Raw genomic sequence first — 17,238 nt, forward strand, 5'->3', positions numbered from 1 at the left:
AGATAGAAGCTAAAGCCTCCAGATTACAACATAAAGGTGAACCACCATATCACCTGGCCATCGAGATAGAAGACAATGACATTAATTAACAACACTGTTCGTGTAAAGCTCTTAATTCACGGTTAGAAAGTGAAAGCAGCATGCATACATTCAGTATACCTTCAATGGCTAGCATAGCATAGTGATGCTAGCTAACGTTAGTTAGTAAAGTGCTGACTTACTCGGCTCAACACTCCATACCACCGCCTTAACCACGTCATCCTTGTCTTGCCCCATGGAGAACTGCATACTGAGCTCACTCACAGCGTCCAGGCTAGCTTAGATACCTGGTCAATACTAGGGATGTGACTGCAACACATTTTCCAGCAGATGAATAGGGTTTTGCATGATCCCTGACTCATGCTTGACATTGATTCTGTCATTGAATTAATGAAAAATCACGCAGCCAGCTACAGGGAATGGGATTGGTTGGTACAGACAGAGTTCGACAGAGTTGATGTAGTAGAGTGGACAGATTTTTGGGCACATGATACCGGAGGTCAGACATGTGCACTGGATAACGTGCTAGAATATCAATGGTGTTGACCCAATGATCAGCATCTGGGTATACACAGCTCCAGGATAAATCAGTATGCAGCAACAAATAGAATTGCCGTAGAAATGGGATTTCAGGACTCAGTAGTCAATGCGTCAGTTCAGCAAAAGGGTGATTTAGAGGCTGATCTTTACTGATGTAAGCAATACAAATGTATTCATAGTAAATACAGTATATTGTACAAATCACATATGTACAGGATCACCAGAGAGACCACCAATGAGTTATTTATGATCAAAATGTGTCCATGATTTCTAAAGTCTTAGTTTTAGAATATCTATCAGCTGAACGTTGCATGATCTCGCTAAGGGCATCAACACTGCCATGGCGACCAGCAGCTTGTAAACTCAGACCTAAGACAGTCAAAGAGCCCTAGATTATGAGTTCAGACAGCGAAGGTGAATCATGCAATTAATTATAGTGGCTTAGTCTGTAGAACTAAGACTGAATGGTGGATGGAATAAACAAATGGATGTCAGATCTGTTTAGCTATATGCTAACATACAGTTATATTCATTTAAGTGTAGCTCCAGAAAACAGACTGTACCTTTTCTTTTGTGTTTATGCTGAGATGGAGCTGCAAAAAGCACTGCATGGCTTGAGTCTGACCTCTTAGTAGGTTTATAGTAGGTGCACTCACAGGTAAACACAGACAAGGTTGTTCAGACTTCTGGAACAGAGTTGAGAGGTAACAAAGAGGTTCAAATCAAGCTTAGCGTCCAGTAGAACCACACAGAGATGCATCATCAATGGCAGTGTTTCCACAAGGAGAAAACAATTGTATGAACATCAACAGCAATTAATGCATCAAGAATATATTAAATAAATCAATACATTTAAAATGTCCACTGTACAGTACTTGCTGCCTATAGTGCCGATGAACCTTATCAAATACTGAAAGCTTCACGCTCCAACAGAAACTGGTGGGTATGCCCAAAAAATTACTAATTTAACAGTTTTTCTCATATACAGCCTCAAGGTGTAAGTTAGTGTGTGAACATCACAGTTACGATTATGTACTATACTGATATTGACAAGCTGAAAGTTCCCAAAAATCATTCACTGTTTACTGCACTACTAGCGTTGAACCAGAAGAACGCAAAAGAAAATTTGCGTTTGAACTGGAAGTGGGAAAATGGGCGGGGCAGCATAAGGTGAATACAATGTCAGAAAAAAGTTGAAAATACCCAGCCCATTTTGTATATATAGCACCATTAAATTGCTTGTTTTGTATGACCAATGCTCCAAAACCAAAGCTAATCCTTACGACTGGAACCATTGATTATGTTGCATTCTTGCTTGAAAAATAATTGATTATCAAAATCGCTGCCAGATGATCCAGTTATAATGTACATAACAAATGAAGAAGCTCTTTTCTGTAGTATCTGCAGTAATGCCACCACAATTAAGTCCTGTCAAGCCTACTGGAGATCTTGGGTGTAAGCATATAAAAACCCAACAGTGCGTTTCTAAGCTAGAAAGAGCCCAGTGCTTTGGAGTTTGAAAACGCCTCATCACATGAATGCTCCAGCATTTGACACAGAGACAGTAGAAGCTCCAAGCTGGTGCATGCTGTGATTTAGCCTGGTCAGTCTTGTTTCCGACCATCTGTCGTTGAAGCCCCCGTGATATTAGCATCCCCTGTGCGTATTACGTCCGCTGTTTACTAAAATCACTCTATGAGGCATTCCTTTGAAAAGACATATTTTGACAACACAGGACGCAACCTGCAAGGATTACTTCTGACGACTGTCAGGAGGAGCCTGCAGAGATGATTTCAGAGGACTCATTTTTTATATTGTTGGCACCACACTCCTACTCAGCCCTACAGGTCCAATGATGCTGCTGCAGTACAGCCCTAGTACAGGTCCACACAAGCACGCTTGTGCCTCGATCCACCATAAGGCAGTTCTCTTTTCTCAAGGTTAGAATATTTATTTTAGCTTAATGTAATTTAACTAACACTCTACACAACAGAGCTGTTTTTAAGTTGTTTAACCTGTTCAAGTCAAGTCTCAAGTCTTCAGATGCTGCATAGATACATAGATCGATAGATAGATAGATAGATTCTAAAATAGTGTCTCCCAGCTAGTGAAGCTGTTTACTATTATAAAGAGATAGTGATAATGTGTAATAATATTGCGACAATAATGTTTAGAACTGAAATTGACTATATCTTTTTAAGTTATTAACAGAACAAAATGTAGACCACAAACCAAACTGATAACACCAAAGATGTAGCCAATGTGTATGTAATAGTTTTTTAATAGTCATTTTGAATATTGAACAGGGCGCATATATATGGCACATATAGTATATTTACATACAATATCTGATCATTTGTACAAAGTGACTGCTGAGTCACTGCAAAAACACAAAATAAACAATTTCACCACATACAGTATAGCATCAGGTCATACATGAGAATGCCACATAGCCACAATTGTTGTACCTGGTCTGACCCATTTGTTTTCTTGTCTTGGTACAACTTGACAAGTAGTTGTGTGAGGAGAGGGTAATGTTTCAGTGACTGGTAAAGCTTTGATAATACCACATCAATCACTGCAGTGGCAGTCAAGCTCATTAATGCTGCTGTTCAACACAGACCATGCACAGATCCAGCTGCATGGTCCGATAGGGGTTAAACGAACACTCTGTTACCTTTACAAGAAAAGCTGAGAAAACCATAAACCCAACTCCACTTTGGGTATTGGCTCTTCTCTTTTTGTGCAGAAATGAAGAACAGGTGTCTAAACATCTTTGATCCTGTGTGAAATTGTGGAACAATAATAACCCTCTGATAAAAATCACAGTAGCTACATAAGTAAGCTCTCCAATTTATTTCACACTCTTAGGATCATCCATGACGTAGAAATAAGCTCCAACATTTGCAGCAAAGAAGAAACAAACTCAAACGCTTTAAAAAGTCTCAGAATTTATCACATTTGGCAAACGATTGATTTCCAAGAAATATAATTGCTTATCACTGAATTATATCATCCTCAGGGCAACATGCAATTACAATGACATTTAAAGAAAGGTCTATATAAAAATAAAAAGCATTTGATGTAGGTCTGAGTAAGAGACCGACAGGCAACTAGACATTACTCCTTTCCAGCCAACACGATGACGCAGGTTAAACCTGTTGGCAGCCAATGTGAGTGAGTCAATGTGCATCATCCACACAGGCTTTGCTTTAATTTGATGGTATATATATTTAAAATACATTTAACTGCCATCCTGAGTCATCTAAAATGAATAGAAAAATGAAAGATATTTCACCAAATGAGCAAGACAGAGAGAGCAAGGAGCAGAAAACTGAGACTGATACTTGAAAACCAAGCATTAATGTCATTCTTTGCATCTTGATAATTTACCAGTTGTGTGTAGGGAACTAGTTGCAGACCCAATATTTTATAAAAAGGAATGAAATGGGATTAACTTGGGACAACAGTCTGGGTCAATCACAGGTAGAACCTGTGTCAAAACTCAAATATCAAAGTGCTGAACATGCGCGTGTGTTCCATCTAATACCCTTTTATTCTTGTGTCCTTGAGCTACTGCATGAAGTTAAAAGACTGCTGTAACATTTCACTGGTAAAGCTAAAGTAACCAAAATGTCAGTTGTGAATCTCAATTTTATGACAGTTACCCCCACCCATGACAAATGACCACAGTATAAGAGGACTGAGGATGAAAAACAATGACCATACAAAGGAGATTTTACACATGTCAAAAACTGAAACTGATATATTCTGTAGTAACTGAATACCTTATCAAAGCGAAGAATTAGGCCTGCAGCGTAACATCACACAGGGCACAGAGGCCTATTGACTATCAGTAGCCTGAAGGGGCCTTGTGATGGAGTTTAAGTCAGAATCTTAGGACAAAGTGCAACCGAAGTACAAGATACTAGGAGATATTTGCCTTTAGTCTTTGGTTGTGGATTTTGGATACAGCTCATATACACTTACAGGGCTGGATTCAGATCAAACAAAATAGTTTCTGTTTGACCAGACGTCAGGCACACTCAAACTGGCCAAGGTAAAGGGAGTGGAAATGATATCCTGACCTTCTTAGCTTGTGCAAATTTTAAGGCCAAAAAACGTAACCACTTCTTTTATGCTCCTAGAGCTGCCTGTATTTTAGTAGCATACTCTTACATAAACAGCCATTGATTTATATCCAAATGAGAACATTAACAAGATGAAATGTAGTCTGAAAGAAAAATATACCAAAGTCCCATTGCCCCTACCCCTTTTTTCTTGTACTAACGCCCTTGTTATGGTCGACTACACTGCTGACTAGTTTTCAAAATGTGGTTTGAAACATGACTTCAGGGCAACTAGCTGTGATACTTTACTTGCCCAATAGCCAAACTTACTTTAAACATTAAAACAATTTGGGGAGGAGTTAGTAGTTTGAATTATGTTTCATAAACTGCGTAGAGTTTGTGTCAGGAATTTCAATAGGGCATGATTACCTCTCTAATATATATTTGATATTGCTGTGAAAACAAAAAAGCTCTCCTCTTGCCGATTTCAACAGATTTGTTGTTCATAATGTAGAATTATCAGGGATCCGTGACAAGAAAACATTTATGGTGATCTCCCAATCGCATATTATTTACTAAATATCGGCCCTTAATAAAGATCATATTTATTTTTCACTTGCATGATCAGACAACTGCATGAAGCATTCCACTTGTCCAAACTCAGAGTTTACCTACTAACAGGCGACTGTTAATATGAAGCCTTGAGTTATATAAAAGCAGCTATAAAGGCACTTGTAACTGCTGATACTCTCCGCTTAAAATAATCAAGGATTAACAGAACTAAACATATCAAACTACATATAAATCTTCATACATTGTAAAAATATACCAGATGTGCTGCATTCAGACAAACTTTTGATTTTAAACCTTCAATAGCTCTTTGATTTATTATTTATTCTTTTCAGGTCATGGTCTGACTAACAAACAGCTCGAACAGACTAGTGTAATCCAGTTTGAAATTATCCATATAGCTATTCTACACTATTTTAGGAAATAAATACGCAAAATCAAATACTCCTGGCCACCCTCGAAGCACAGATTAGTGAGTGCATCAAAGTGATAGCATCAGATTTTGCATCAGAGTGTTAGACACACACACACACACACACACACACACACACACACACACACACACACACACACACACACACCCCTATATCAAAGAGCCCTTCTTGAGGCTTTGTATAGCAAACAGGTGCTAGATTAAATCAGAAGGGTAGAGACAAAAGCTCAGTGTCTGTTACTTGGCTTTTCACCACTAAAGTCAAGTCAAATCCTGAAACGATAAAACCTAAACTTGTGTTTAAAGCAAAGGGAGGAAAAAAAGTGTAGCAAAAGTGATTTCCAGCACTAAATCAATGCATTGAATGTGTACTAATATCAATTTAAACTCAGGCAAAGACCATGAACACACAAAGCTTCCATGAAATTGTGATTGCACCATCACGGCATATAAACCAAACCATGGTTTACGGCTGTTATGCTTTATCTTTATCATTGTGAACAAATCTCATGAAAAGACCAAAACCATGATTTGCTTTCAGACAAATAAACAATATTGCCAGCCTTATCCTTTAAAAATGTTCGAAAAATGTATTTTATCAATCAGTGTTTTACTATGAATGATGATGTCCTAGAATAGATGAACACACAATTTTCTTCCACATTTTGGACAGTTTGGGTAATTGCAAATTTCAGTATTTCTGTTTTTTCCCGTATATTCTTACTGGTTTGGAGCAGGCAGGGCTCAGTGGGGAAATTGTGATTTCCTATGAAACTACCAGGATTTAGCAACATTTGAATGACAGTTTATTTTATTTTGTCATTTTAAGTCAAATCAGAGCACACAGTCCTGAGTTTTTGAGTGTCAAATTCTCAATAATTAATAACTAGAATGCTAATCGATTCATAGTTTTGACCACAAAAGAATCTGAAAATAATGACCAAAAGAAATCTTATCATAGCTTAATTTATCCGATACCAACACCCAAAGATTATATTTATTATAAGATATTTGACAGAGAAATGCATAACATCCTCACAGTTGAGAAGCAAACATTTTCACCTGCAAAAACAATTGATTGCTTGAAATGATTAATCAATCATCAAAACATTACATCAAATAATTCAGCTCTAATACGTTACAACACAAGGATAGACGTTAAGCTTTGTAACATCATCCAGTTTCAGTGGTTATTAGATGTGGCCAAATTCATAACTCACTTTGCTGCAGTTGGATTCAGTAGCCCGATTACCCCAAAGTGTGCAGTTGGAAGAAAGTCCCTTACACTGTGATTGTAAATATTGCATTAAGGTTTAAGGCACTGGCTGTTCTGGGAACAAAAGGAGTGAATCATCAACAAAGTCATGGGCAGGACAGGTCTGCACCTGCACAGCTGGGTGCTGCAGATCTTGACATCATGCAGAGTAACACAATCCCCAGACAGCCCTGCTGTGAGCAATAGCAGCACAAAGGGGGATCATCCAAACCAACAGAAATTGTCCTATTTTTCTTGAAGAAACAGCTTTGTAGCTTTTAAGTTTTTCATCTTTTTTTCTTAATTATTTATTTCCAAGCAGTCACACAAAATGTTGGCTGTTTCCTTGCACCGTGTCCAGTCCTCTTCTGTCAAGGTTATTGTCACGCTCTCTTGCAGAGCTGCATCTCAAGAGCCAGACCAATGAATCGTCTACTTCTTCCCTGCCTCATCTGTTCAATGTCAGTCTCAGCAGTGTCTTATACCAAAACCTCCCTAAACACATCCATCATGAGACGCACACAGAGGCTACCTACGACTCTCAATTTGTCGATTCAGCAAAAGAACATTTTAATTCTTCACCGTCAGTTTCATGACGTTTCAAGGAAGACGCCATGAGTTCCCCATGCTTTTATCCGCAGAGTAAAAGATTACCTGGAATATGATTAAAGGACTGTGTGCTCAAATGTGATGACCTCAAACATTTACAAATTACAAATTTCCATTTTGAGAGTAAAATCATATTACAATGTCCTTAAAATCATTAAACATAAAGAAGTGCAAAAATCATTCCATAATTCAAACTGACGATAAAAAAATGATACAAAAATGATGTCAACTTTTGTTTAAGTATGTGTCAGTGAGGTACTGATTCAACTGTGGGGTGATTAACTGAGAGCATAGTTTGCATTATTTGGGATTGCATTATATGAAAGAGGTAGCTTTACTGTGTCCACCCCTGCAAGATACCAGCTCACCATCTTACACTGCATCCCCATCTCAAAGCAGACTGCAGTGAATTATGCCATATGATGATGGATTGGGTTCCCCCTAGTGGCCTCCTGACCACACATCTGTCAACATCCTGGACTTTTTTTTTTTTTTATGGACCAAATTCTACTGTGGCCTGCACCACAGCACAATAACGGCAAAATACATCCATGTTTTGTAGACTAGAATCACAGCATTATGATAGATGAGTATGAAGTCTTTCCTGGTAGCTGCAAAACAAATGTGACATTTAGATCTGAGATAAAACGGCAAACTGTTTCACCTTCACAGAAAAAAAGGTGTTCAGTTTATATTCCTGAAATGAGGATTTATTAAATCACATCATTTGCTGAACTCAAACAAATTAAAGCCAGTAACAAGATAAAATAACAGATTTCGACGGAATATTCGTTTCCCAGCACAGTACGATTAAGATAAATTAAACCCTCTGTTCTAATAATAATAATAATAATAATAATAATAATAATAATAATAATGTATCCTTTATTAATCCCCTTGGGGAAATTATTCCCTGCATTTGACCCATCCTTAATCTAAGGAGCAGTGTGCTGCCGTGTGAGGCGACCGGGGAGCAACTAGGGTGCAGTGTCTTGCTCAAGGACACTTCGACATGTGGACTATGGGGAGACTGGGGATCAAACCGGATACCTTGTGGAAATGTAAAGTGAGCTGTTACAAATGCATGTTGTCATTTTTCTCACCCAAGTTACTTAAAATTAAAATTGACTAATCTTATCCAGTAAAAAAAAGCCAATATAATTGGTCCCAATTTCTCCATTGAGAGGATGTGCTGGCTTTCTGTCTCATGTCACTATAAATTGAATAGATTCTTTTAAGCCTCTGAACCATTGGTCAGTAAAACATAAGCACACTCAAAACATTGCTCCGTGAACTGCATTTCTCATTACGGTTACAATGAGGTAAATCTCTTACTGTACTTGGAGAAGATTAATCAATAATAATTAATGTCACTTTTCTAATTTCATCTCATTATACAAATTCTCAAATGTTGTGTAATTTAAAGGTCTGTGAAGCTCTTAAAGTTAATTACAGACCATATCTAATGTATTAGTTTATAATAATAAGACCAACTGACTGCTCCACTTACCATCATTTAATTAGCCTATTAAGATAAAAGTAAGGAGAGCATGCAGCTGTTTTACTCACATACACATCAACGGATTCAAGCTTAAATTTATTTCAGATTAGAGCAGCACTGTCATAATACTAATTCCTCCCCTAATCACAGAGAGATGCTTGTGGACAATCCTTGCCAGAACAGCTTAAAATTCAATTAATCAATAAGTAATTTGTCAGAGAATTATTTTGGTAATCAATCGTTTGAGTTGCTTTTTTAAGCAATACATGAACATCGTCTTGTCTCTTTGTTTATCATTGCAAACCAAATATATTAGCTTTGGCTGTGTTTCCTGGTGAGAAGCCAGTGAGGGGCCATGTCCTTATTGTTTAAAGGAGAGGGTGGAGTCTGGGAGGTTATCATTGCGTAATATGTCCCCGAGCTGGCTTTCTCAGGTGAAAAAATATATATGTATTGACGTGTGTGTAATGGACGTGTGGAAAAAATATAATAAAAAAAAATCCTAATTTACATGTAGCCAAATTGAGAGGCAGGACGATTGCATGCAAGCCATGAATTTAGGTGAAAGTACATCCTCTTGAGTTGAAAAGGTTTGAAACATTTAACGTTACACAGCTTCACTAGATGGGAGACAATATTTTAGAATCTATCTATCTATCTATCTATCTATCTATCTATCTATCTATCTATCTATCTATCTATCTATCTATCTATCTATCTATCTATCTATCTATCTATCTATCTATCTATCTATCTATCTATCTATCTATCTATCTATCTATCTATCTATCTATCTATCCATCCATCTATCTATCTATCTATCTATCTATCTATCTATCTATCTATCTATCTATCTATCTATCTATCTATCTATCTATCTATCTATCTATCTATCTATCTATCTATCTATCTATCTATCTATCTATCTATCTATCTATCTATCTATCTATCTATCTATCTATCTATCTATCTATCTATCTATCTATCTATCTATCTATCTATCTATCTATCTATCTATCTATCTATCTATCTATCTATCTATCATGCTTTTTTTTTTTAAACAGAGCACCACTACCATCTACTGGAATACGCCCTTCACTACAATCATCAGAACAGAGGCAAAACTGTTTATTTGGCCAGTTATATAAATGGCCCAGCTCACTAATATTTTATCTTGTACCATCAATGAAATACATATTTAAGTTAATTTGTATTCTAGGGGCTATTTAAATATATCACTGATGAATCATGAAGGTGATGTCGCTTCCTTTTGCCGGTGCTGAATTGAACTGTAATGCAGTACTTTAGTTGGGGTTAAAATCTCACTTCATGTTCAAAAGTGAAAACCTCGTACAGCTGAAAACATAAGCAAGAATCTGTGTAAAATAAATATTTGTGTTACTACACATGGTAACCAGTACAACATACAGTCATATATGTGAGGGCATCTACAGTATTAAGATATTATATGAAGGCTATTTGGTGAAAAATGATACAAATTTTTGCTGGGTATTTTTTACTCTCAAATACAGACTCCTTTAATTCATAGCCTGAGCACGAGATCAGGGAAGGTAGAATTATTAATTCAAAAAAAGCGGAATGAGCAGTGAGGTGCACGTAAGCTGTACAGAATTCTAGATGTGCTGGATCCAAGATGTACAAGATAAGCATTCATATCCTTGTCAAATCAAATCATATAACTCGCTAGATGAAGGTATTTTGAAGCTCTTAAAATCTCTTTAAGATCTAACACACCCATGCAACAAATAATAATTTTAGAGCCTGTGTGTTTTATCTTGAGGGGGAAGCATGTCTCCAGCCCTTCAAAGAACTAATCTCCCACCGCCCTTCATCGTTACTTTACAGGGAATCACAACACCTACTACGAAAATGCACTAAAGATGCACATGACCCTCCTGGAAACCGGAGTAATGCACACTGTGCCTTGCTTTGAAGAGACATGTGTTTCCATCTTATTTCATTGCATTACAGATTAAAAGAATATTGCAATTTTATACAAAATAATCAACATTATTTCCCTCTACATTTCTTTTTTTTATCACTTAATAAAAATCTAACTATGTCAGTGTCTGGTATGCAATTATGTTAAACGTTTGCTTGCTCATATGACAAGAGGAAACGTGTGCTGCTAGTGGTACTGTATTTTCGTTCACTGGGAACATAGTTATATATTATTTTCAAATAAAATACCGCAGTCCCCTATATTTTGCAATTCTCTGCATGTACAAGAGGCAAAGAGCAAGAGTGGGGGATCTAAGCCATTTTGGTGTATCTCACAGTCAGTGGGTGAGAGTTGGCAGCCCTGTCATGTTCAACCAATAGTGGAAAAGTTTTTTTTCTTTCTCTTTCTTTGTGTGAATCCTAAGGGAACAGCACCTCTCTGAGGAAGCACTGGCTAAGCAGAGTAGCACTGGAGGGCATCCGCAACACACGATGCACGGTCAGCCTAAATGACCAATGAAAAGTAAAATCAAAGAGAAGTCAGAGCTGCTGATTCAGTTTCTGTGTTCAAGAGGTTTTATGAAAACTCCCAAAAAATCTTTACATCACTTAAACAGGGCTTGAATAAATACTACTTTTTGATATTTTTAGAATGCTATTTAATGATATATTTAACAGGAATCAATTGTATATATCCTTGTGCCGCTGCAACATCTTGCAAACTCATAGCACAGGGCCCTGTTCTTCATACAATAGCAAATTAGTTGGTTTAATTATATTATTAATGACTTGACACAAACCTGGATTTTCAGTTCTTTGAGGCTCAAAATGTATCTGGAGCTGTCTTTAACAAAACCTGCAAAAGGCTTATTTAGTTTTAAGAATCATGACCAAGACTCTCTTGCATGACCTTGTTTGTTAAGACGTAACTTCTTTCCTTAAAGGCACTGATGTCAACATGTTGATATAAATATGATATTAGATCAAAGTAATTGAGAAATCATCAATATCTGTGTCTGCAATTTGCAAAAACCTTTACAGCAAGGATGTAAATAGGGTAGCATACATGTTAAGATAAACAAGAAAAAAAATCTGATGCCTACAGCTAAAAGCTAAATCAATACATGTATTTTGCTTTATGAACTTAATGAGCAAAGGGAATACATTACAGTCAACAATCCAGAGGAACCAGAAATTGAATTTGATTGAAGTTTTAAATCAAATATACATAATAATATAGTTTAACGCACTTTTTTCAAAAAGTTGCAAGCAATACATTTTTGGACAGACATGACTATTCAATTCAATTCAGTTAATTTTGTAATACCAGGCAAAGCATTTGCAAAGTCATAATGTTTTGAAACATACATTCACTGTACATTGACTTGCAGCCTTCTTCTTCCTCTTCTTCCTCCCTAATTGCATTTTTTGTTGCTACTTATTATATTATTATACACAGTACTGCCATCAACTGTTGCCACCTGCTGCAGTCTAAGAGTGAAACACATCATGTGCTCATTGTGTGCAGGTATACATTAGATATAAATATTACATGAACCTGATCATCAAAACATTGCACTGCAGTACAACAAGTGGTAAAACACCCTGGAGAAGATGCTCTTAACCATAGATTAAAAAACAAGCAAAAAACAAACAAACATCAACATTCAAATGTAATTTAAAAATGTCTATTGTACCAGTGGAGTTTTTTTTCCTTTTTTAATGCAGCTTTAAAGCTGGATTGTGAGGATGGCTGTTTTTAACCTGAAAGATGAAGTGCATGGATAACTTCATCTTTTTTTAAGGCATGTTCTGCTAAACCCCACCAGACTAATGAAATAATCTTTGTAAAGCCATATGAGGCACTGGATAGTGATCATTAATAGGCTTTTAAGGAGAGAGTTGAATTACAAATAATATAAAATAAATCTGAAATTAGCAATATTAGTAATACTAATTATTAGTAAAATAATACTTACAATTGTATATGTCAGCACAGTTGAGTCTTTACAGCACATAATTAGTCTACAGTCTTCTAAACTGTATTCTAACAATGAACAGTGAATAGCGCAAAATAGACGAAAATCATTTGAAACATGCCCAGTATGCTATCTGGACATGAGGACAACAGATTTTTAGAGCTGAATAGATTTGCTCTGTACCAGCAGCCAGTGATTATGTTTTGATTGATGTGATAATGATTTAATAAGTACGACAGTCATTTTTTGTGGAGTCAAAACCAAATTCTAAAACCAATACAGAGAATGAGAGTCCACTGGTGGTTCATGCATAATCCTCATAATCCTCACAGTACAAAACAAATATGTTTTACCTAATATTGTGGAAAGCTGTAAGGGCTTCACATATAACTTCAGAGGTCGTTCTAGGCTTAGAATAAAAAAACTCAAAACAATTAAGAGATCAAACACCACAACATTCTTCACAATTGCATTGGCTTAAAAATATAAGTTAAAGTGGCATGCTTTTTTCTTTTTTTAACCACGGTGAGCATTTATTTTTAGTATTTTGCTTATTCAAACAGTGCAGCTGAGAAGCACACGGAGAAAGAGAAGAGGATACACTGCAGAAGACAGTTCTAATAAGATTCAATTCTCTGCCAGAAAGGGGCTGTCATACCAAAACCTGCCCCATCTTCATCTCTTTCCTCTTTTGCTTATAGTTCATCAGATTCATTTCTGTGTTGTGCACACTAAACTCTCCCACATTGCCTAAAAAAAACAAGATATCTCAATCTGCAATGAGTGTGCAACTCCACCAGACAATTCAAGCTCTACAGTCAGAGTCTCCCTCTTTCTTTCTTTCATGCTCCTCGGCTCCCCTTCTGTCTCCTCTCAGTGGCGGGCTTATTTGACACCCTCAATTTTTGAACACTGCTCTGGTGTTTCAAGTGCATATTTACCATTCTTTTTTTATCAAACGGTTGAAAAAAAATGTTGCATATGTGAAATGAGTTAGCTAATTCTCTTTGTCGCTTCAGAGGAATTGTGCTGATGTCGCTTTGTTTAGACAATTCATCAGATGGCACATCGGTTGGGGCTGAAGACGGTTTGAAAATGATAACATCTCCCCAGATTTCTGTAGTCCACTCATCATCTCAGTTCAAGGCTACATTAGCCACTACTAGCATAACACATCCAAATCTCAGCCTGAACTGTTGCTGTTTGAGGTGCATTGTGGGTACTGTAGCCAACAGGTTTTTGACAAGTAAGAAAACAGATTAGATTTCTATGTTTTTGGTAAATCCATTCTGATCCTATTTTTAACTGTTGATTAAGAGTCTGACAGTGTTTGGAATTGCAATGCTAAATTGACAGAGTATTTTTTTTAACCCCTGGGCTACCAGGGTCCACATACAGTAGATTCCACACAAATTCTTGCTGATTTTTTAACTTCAACTTTATAATTTTTCTTCAGAGAGGTTTCGAGTAGCATACAGTACTTTATCTTCCTGCTAGACTGAAGAGCCTGGGTTTCAGCCAAGTGGGAGAAGCAATCAAAGCATCTGGACTCCTAACCAAAGAGGGAGAAATGTCTAACCCCCTCATCAAACCATCATATCCTCCACAGTTGTGAGAGCTTCACCAGACAGCAAAGCCCATGCAGTTAGGCTGAGCTAAATTGTCTTTAGTTGTGTCTGTAATGTGCAATAAGAACATTTTGTGTTCACCTCACGGTAAAAGAACAATCAGTCTCTCTTAATTTTAATCTTCATTGATATTGGTCCAGATGAAAGTTTTTTTTTTTTATGGACTGCATTCAAGCTTGGCCTCTTGACTGAGATGCAAGAAAAATCCCTGGAGCCCAGCTCCCTGGATTGTTACCTGCTCAGCTACGAAACCTGTAAGACGTCGCACCTCTGTTTGGTTATGTCAGTTAACCATCACTTGATTATACAATTCTGTAGTCCGTTTGGTCTGGTTTGAGAAATACTTTATGTTCCTCATGTCCTTTATGCTTCCTCACCTTTGTCTGAGTTCTCATCGCTGAGGTTTCTCCTGAGTCTATGGAACTAAAAGAAGTGTTCAACAGATCCCAAGCCACATTGACCATTAACCACCTTCATGGGCACATCTCAGGAACACATCTGCTCGCTGCCTTTAGATCTCCATGGTCACATTTTTGGGCACCATTATGTTTGCAGGGAATGTGCATTGGCACACAGCCAAGATTTAGGCCGTCTTCAATTGGTTGGTCCCGTCAATGCACTTGCATCTTGTTCTGTTGGTGGTCATCAATGGCTGAGCAAGCAACCCAAAAACTTAAGCAGCATTTTATCTCAGCCCCTGTCCTGATATACTCTGATCCAGCTTGCCAGTTTGTGGTCACATGTTATTGATATTTCAGATATGGGAGTGGGAGCTGTCTTGTTTCAATGTTCAGCACTTACGCAGAAGCACCATCTATGTGCTTCCCTCACATGAAGTTGGAGAAGAAGCACCTCCAGTATGGCCATGACTCCAGCCTCAGCCAAACCTGCCATCTGAGCACCGGCAGCAGACTTGCCTTCTTGAGACATTGGAAGCTGTTACCCCAAAATAAGTTGCCAACTGCCAAGTCTGCAAGTCTGTAAATTCAATATTGGAATCAAGCACACATGCTCGAACATGTTCGGTGTGTAGCCAATACGTACATGGGCTGCCAATGGATGACTGCACAGACACTCGCAGACATGTGTAGGTGACAGAATTTGAGGCTCTGTGTCTATGATCTTTATCAACTAAACAGACCTATTACCAACACAGTGAAGTGTTGCAGACCGAAAGGAATGTGCAACGGGACACCAGGTTACTCTGCACATTACTATAAGAAGCTTGTCACTACCGGCCCTTGACTTGGCAAACAAATCTACAAGACAAGATAAAAGACTTGCCGATACAGGGTGTTAAACAGACTTAAGCACTTCATTTGGTTTAGAGGCATTTTAAATGTGACACAAAGCCAAAATGGCCAACATGTTTCGGGATGCATTCAGCTCTTTCTGATCCCTAGTTCCCATGTAATTTCTAAACTTGTTTAGCAACACAGTATGTACAGTGGGGACACCTACAGAGTGTCCATTGCCATGTGGGACATGGCGACCACAAGTAAGTCACCAGAGGTGACACTTTGCACATGGTTAACAAGAAGGTATTTAAATGGAAACATAAATACGCATATTAGCTTTTTGGAAGAAACAAAGGGAAACAAGTAGCTTGTTGTGGCCAGTTTTAGCAGCAATTTTGAGATACTGCTTCCAGCTAATAAATTTTGTCCTGTGAACCTTTCCGATGTAAGAAATTGGGTGTGGCAGGATGCTGATTGCTTCCAACATATGACACATATACAGCAACTGGCCAGATGTGCGGAAGGAATCTAGGTATGGTTTGAACTTCTCTCTAAAGCTGTTCATTCTTTACTCAAGGAGTCCCGTCTCTTTTTGTGTGTACAACAGAGTGCGACACCAAGAATGCCTTACGGGACAGACTTACAAGAGTGGGCACCTTTGCTTGTTTGAGTTGTTAGAAGATGATCTCACAATAGGTCTGGAGGTACATGAGGCAGACTCAACCTTCTGCCAAACTATTAACCAAGATAATGACAATTCCTCTTACGCAGATCCAAGATGAATCATCATAGTAACTTTGCCTCTGGCACACTTGCAGTTAAACCAACTTGATGAAGGTCACTCTCTGATGAACAGAAAAAAAGGAGAAATGTATGCTTGGGGCCAAGCTGTTTTGTTTTGTTTTAGAAATAACTGCAATCACTTGGAAGCATGTTACAGTTTTCTGCCTGGATGAGAGAACTGGAATAAAAGTGTAATTTACTGGCCACAACCACTGGCTGGATGTACTTTGTAAACAGATGTTGGTGAGTTGAATTCTCCATTGGGTTGCTACTAACGTGAGCTAACTAATGTGCATCTTTTGAGATAATACAGACTGGGTACTATAGACTTTCCTTTACACAGTCCAAGTTGCCTGACGTTTTGCAGTGTTGAATATGTGTGGAGATTAACCAGCTAACTTGCTTGTGCTAGAGTTGGTGGTTCTGCTAACATATTTACAAAAATACTTAGTTTTGCAAAGATACTTATTATGTTGTTAAAAAAAAGGCAAATGCTTGTTTTCTTTGATGAACTACAGATAATTTGTATGTGTGTGCTGTTCATACGGGTGCTGCACTGTAACCTTGCTGTTGAGTGAATAACAGCAACTGATTTGAAGCCAAGATAATCAGACAAAGCACTTGGCAACCA

Source organism: Taurulus bubalis (genome assembly GCF_910589615.1).
Source record: "Taurulus bubalis genome assembly, chromosome: 9".
Lineage (NCBI taxonomy): Eukaryota > Metazoa > Chordata > Actinopteri > Perciformes > Cottidae > Taurulus > Taurulus bubalis.